The sequence below is a fragment of the Fusarium pseudograminearum genome, chromosome 1 (assembly GCF_000303195.2).
Source record: "Fusarium pseudograminearum CS3096 chromosome 1, whole genome shotgun sequence".
In the NCBI taxonomy this organism is placed as follows: Eukaryota; Fungi; Ascomycota; class Sordariomycetes; order Hypocreales; family Nectriaceae; genus Fusarium; species Fusarium pseudograminearum.
In genome coordinates, this window is record NC_031951.1 from 3,432,750 (window position 1) to 3,438,749 (window position 6,000).

Genomic DNA, 6,000 nt, shown 5'->3' on the forward strand with positions numbered 1-6,000 from the left:
TTCTATCCACGGCCTTGCTTAAGCGAGGTGGGATTGGGATTCGGTCATGGAAAATGTCTTGAAAATACAATACGACTCCGCCAATAACACCCCAGCGGCATGTTCCAAGGTCAAAGCACTATGCATAGGTATCCAAGGTCAGAAACCTTCAAATCACAAAAACCTCGGACCTGCCGAAGCCGGTCATCTGACTCGGACCTCCGTTCTTCGGGTTAAGTGGGTCAGAGTCCCGGCTCACTGCCGGCGTTTATCTTCGGCAATCCCGCGTTCACGGAGCCGAGGAACTTATCGATTCAGGGACCAGTCCGGATTCTCGGCTTCCCAGTCTCGCGTTGCCATAATTTTACTTAGCGGCTTGTCATGGCGATCACCACTTCCACCGCCTCTCCTGAAACCGGCTTAAGCACTATGGACCCCTGAAAAATTGCTAATGTTCAGGGGTGATAAGACCCTCCGTTCGCTAGGGTTGTAGATACAATACCATGTTGACGATAACCTAAGTTTAACCTGAAGAGGCTTTTGATGCTGACGGCAAACTTGTCAAACTCGTATCGAGGCCACTAGCGGGTTCCTGTGGGAGTTGCTCTGTCTGCAGAGAACTTCTATTTCATGCAGACCTGATTCAGGTTATTCTTGTCAACGATAGTTACGGCGAATGCTGCATCGGCAGGCGACTTGCCGTGAATAGCATCGAACACTAAAGTATGATGTGTTTGGTCCAGCTGGGAGGTGAGTGACGATCATACATTGAGTCGATCATCCTCATTTCGTGTTTCAAAAGACGTCAGACGACAAGAAACTCTCGATTTCACAATATCGGAATTCGCGATCCGACGTTTACCGCTCGGGTCTATGTCTTCAAGAGGTATAATATCTGCTGTATGCATTGCGAAGGCAAATACTTCTAACTATATCGCCCTCAAACCCCATCATCATTGACGTCTATGGGGAACGTGAGGTGTTAGTCAGTGTATCAGAATAAGGGATGATACTCTTCCTAAACGGGGAACTAAGATTTATCGTACGATTTTTTTTATAAGATACCCTAAAGCCCAGCAGATACTGGGATAAATTTGAGCAATTTCGACAGTCCCGAGGCTTCCTGTCGGGCTTTTGAGATAGTGAAACACTAATGTTGAATCGTATCTCAATATAGTTCACGCGGAGACTATTTTCCAGGATCGAAGATATCGAATCGGCAGAACGATCCAAACCTGAATCGCCATTACAACAGATCAAGCATCTCGTGTCCACACACCAACACTATCCACGCTTTCACGGAGCTCAAGACGCGACGTAGTTAGTTACTGTCTGTCCTCAACCTTACCCTGTAACGGGTAAGCCCGCCGCAGAATAAGGGTTCTTCAGAACATCCAAGCTCAGGGACTAACAAGAAGGGACTTTTTTTTACTGATGCGAGTAATACCTAGCTAGCTACCTTACTACTCGCGCGCTAGTAGAGGAAGAAACGTGTAGTATTTCGTGCATTTTTGCGGGCGGAGTCGCGATGATCGAAATCAACTGCGTATAACTCAAGGTTGCAATACGTGGTGGGGGGATTTCTATCATGACACACTTGTTTGGTTCTTTATGATGGCGGAAGAATACGCATAGTTACAAAAGGGTTGCACGCTTTAGCATGGATGATTAATTCCACGAACAAATATGTGAAGACCGGGTTCATGGACGGTAGTGGTTCTTGAAGATCCTTTCGTTATCTCTATCACATATGTATGAGTATCACACCGCTTTTGTTAACCCTGATCTGATTGTAAAGTTGAGAGTCGGCTATCTGTATATTTAGAGAGAACTTGCAATCGTTGATCGAGATTTAAAGTCATGTTAAAACCTCATCCTCAAGATCCACCCCATTGATGGCTAGATCCCTAGTCACATAACCTTAGGAGCTTTATGCTTAGTTTAGGATGCAGCCACGATGTTGGCTCAACTTTTGTAAATCAACTACAATGGCAGGCCCAGGTCCGTACTGGTAAACTACCTATTATCCACGGGCATCGGGAACGTTCACCAACAGCTGAAAAGACTGCAATTCCCGTCCTCGGGTGTCCTTTTTCGTGACGAAAAGTCCATCTGGAACATTGTCTTGGCACATACAGCCAGCCCTTGACGCAAGGATCGTACATGTACCAATGACAGAGATCCAGGAACACAGATCCCGCTCCCGTTTCTAAGCCTTGCCGCGCAGTCACAATCCGACCACACGGAAGAATTTGGTGGTTTCTCTGGTGCTTCACTACTTGCGAGACATGCTTCCGTGGCGACCGCTGACGGATGTGTCTCGGTGCAAAGCTGCAAGGAAGAGGAGAAAGGCATGCGTTGAAGATGTTGCTCTGCCACTATTTCCTGTGTCTGGTGAATTTATCCCCGTGATTGATGGATTGCGGTGCAGCAAGAAAAGGGAGCAAGGGCAAGCTTGTTGAGAATACCCTTTCTCTTGCATATGCAGCTTGGCATTTGCCCCGGATGTGACGCTTTCAGAGTGGCTTGCAGTTGATCTATCAAGTGGCTGCTGTGTTTGTATGTATGAACGCGCACAGACATGTACGTAGAGTGTGTACAAGGGCACATTGCTATTGTGGTATTATGCGGACGACGGGATTGTCTTTGCCAAATGTCTTGATTTCTACAATGTCACAAGTCATCTCATCCCGAAGCGCCTTGTGTTTCTCATTGCGATCCTAAACAAAGCCGACATATGCGGAGTCTTGTGATCTGAAGCTCGTTCTGTGTCATGTCATCCCTCAAATAACTGGGTCAGTGCTTGGGTTCTGCTCTGGGCGGTTAGACGTGGGAAGCTGATTTGATTGATGACCTTAGTACGTTGACCAGGGTTCAGAATGGATCTCCGGAGTTCGGGCCACTCGAGATGGCCAGATTGTACCTGCATGATGCCGATACATACTACATGCGCAATTTTGATATAGGACACAGGCACATGTTATGCTTTTGTTGTTACGCGACCTTCTCTTTTTGGGGACCTCAAAATGCAAGCGAAATGTAGAGTGTTGGATGAGATACTGTGAAACGTGGAAGACTATGACTTGAAGGAAACTCACCAAAACAAGTACAACGAAGGATTGTTGTTGATCTAGGCAACGTGGGCATTTGTTCTTTGTTGCATTCTCTTCCAAATGATATCCATATTTCTTTCTTTTCTTTTTCTGGCTTGTCCAAGTTTCATTTGTGTTCTTTTCTGGAGTCAAAGGGGACCCAGCACATGGCAGAAATACTCCGGCCATCTATCTGATGACCCCTTCACGATTGCTACATGACAGTCTATAGCGGTTAGACCCAACAACCCTTGCACACCAAACCCTGCAGTGGATTGTTTGGCCGTTCTGAATCAGGCGTGGGATAGCCCATTGCGGCTCTCATTGGGAGGGGGATCCTCGACGCTTTCAAGGGGGCCCCTGCCCTTGTATTGAAGGAGTCCACATGCGGCTTGGCCAGTTTGTTGCGAGCTGACAATGAGTGGCTTTGAGGGAAGACAAGTAATTTGTCAGACAGCTGGTCCGGATTTGCAACAAAGAGGCCAACAATGAATCAGTGCGGGAACAAGATATACGAAGTCGCAGTAGCAAGGTACATCTGAAACACAATCGAAATCATTGAATTTTCATGATATTAAAGTAATTAAATATCCTTAATCTAATGGTAGGTTATGGTGACAGCGCTGCAACATTACATCCATTGCGCCAAAGTAGACAAAGATGATCGCTCAAGATAGTGTGCCTCTGATCTCAATCCCTTCCGCGGAGGCTTGAGCAAGGACCAGAAATCAACCACTTTTACCCCTGACTAAAAAGCTAGGTCACGCGTGAACCGAAGCTTCAGCACTAAAATAAAACGTTTAAAAAGAAAGAGGCCTTTGTCCACGTTGAGCAAGAAACAAGTACAGTAAAAAAGTAAACTCTCGCAACGTCCCGTAGTCCCCGTGGCAGTTTACGTTCCAGTCGCGTTGCAGAGTGAATCCCAAATAAAGCATATCTTCAGACTACCTAACTGGAATGGAGTTAAAAATTCTACTATGTAGACCTTTACGGCCTGTTTCTGTTTGAAACGACGACATCTCCAGAGTTGAAGTTTCGTTTAATTTTAGTCTGCCATCTTTTCGACATGCAAAAAACCAAATGTCTGGTTCCCATTTGCAAGTCATGACAGACTATGACGATGCGGAATCGATGATATTAACAAGTTGTTCCCCGCAGTAGCCGCCCGTCATTCAAACCTTGCAATGTGACCGAGTCAAGCAGGCCCGGTCAGGCACAAAATTAATTGCTGTGGGCAACTGCTGCAATGGTAAAGTGGACGCTTGAGTGGCGTCTTCTAGTCGAGTGCGATTGACGATTTTCCAGTGGGTACTAGTAGGCTAAGCAGGGCGGAAGCCTCGTTTGCCATTAGTAGGCATTAGTGCGAAAAGCTGACCTGGATCCTGGAATTGTTGTTGCAGTAGGCTCACGGATGAAGAATCGAGCCAAGTCAAGTCAAGTCAGACAGACTATTACCCCTTACTTCTTCCTGTCAAATGTCGCTTTGTCTGGTCAGACGTGGAGTCATCTGAATGTGCCATGTGGCTGCTAGCAACATTATTGATATAGCTGCTGCTCACATATATCACATTACCACTATAGGCGCCTTGCAATACAACCAGAGTGATGGATGTTTGCAAGACCGACCACCCATCTGTCGTGTCAAGGGAGGAAGGGTCCCTCGATCCTTGCTAAATGGTCTGTAGCCCACCAGCAAGTATCTTTTCGGCGGAGACACCTCCGTAGCAGGTAGCACTCGCACTTTATGGTTGATGTATCCATCGGGCGAAAAAAGACCTGCCTCTATCGCGTCAGTTTCAATATGAGCGAATGTTTGTTTGAACCAGCTTTGCTTTTGCTTGAAACAGGATTCCATCGTTGGTGGTTCCAAAATGGTCATGGGAAAGAAAAGAGAGCTCGTATTATTAGAAATCACTTGATGAGATGAGTGACTGATTCAAGCAACGTGATTATAGTGGCCGTTTATTGCCTTATTTTTTTCTTTTCTTCACCCGCCCCCGGGGCCCCTTTCTAGAATGGGATTCCACGAGGGCGGGCGACAGACACACCTTAGCACCCAGGTGGTTTGAATAAAAACCGGTACTGATTTAGTCGTTGACATAAATATTAGATCATCCTTAGTGTATATATGGCCTAAGAGTGGACTAATGATTTCGTCTGATCTTCTTCAAGTCCCTATTTTTTTGCTACCCACCTGGCACCTTAGCTGCTAACTCTGGTTCCATTGATAAACTAAACTTACCTATCAAATCAGCAAATCTCCCCCCTCAAGAATCCATCCATTAGGAACCACTCACTCCTTTTTTAGTCTCTCTCTGCTCTCTCATCTATTCTCTTCTCTCTTTTCTTTTTGTTCTATACATACAAACGGATACTGCCAAAAGCACTCTACTTACTTACATACCTGTCTGCCCGTGCTACCCAGGTCCCCGCGCCGGCGCATACGCATTATACTGCCTGTACAGTACGTACCGCCGTGGCCGTCAATATTCGCTTCAGCAATAGGTACCTGGTTCCTCCGCAAACGACATTCCCTGTCAGACTCCATTCCCAAGCCGAACAAAGCAAGGCAAGGCAAGGTATCAGGTATCTTGTCGTCCAGGGCAGCCCGGCTTCGCATAGTTATATCGGGCCAGTCTTTTTTTGCGACGGTCGCTTCCCAGTCGCTTCCCAGTCGCTCGCTTCAAACCTTTTCCAACGGCACTACATTACACTCCACACACCAAAAGTTGCTCTATTATACCCGTAATCCTTACTTTTTCGACGTTCGTTTCTCGGCCTTGTATAGCGCGCTATAGTCTGCTGTTGTCTCACCCAGTCGTACATACACCTCAGGGTACCAGAAGAATTGGCCGCTGAGAACATAAGAGACGAAATTAGTAGGTCATTTTATGCTACTAAAACTATAGTCTTTAGGCTAATTATTTTT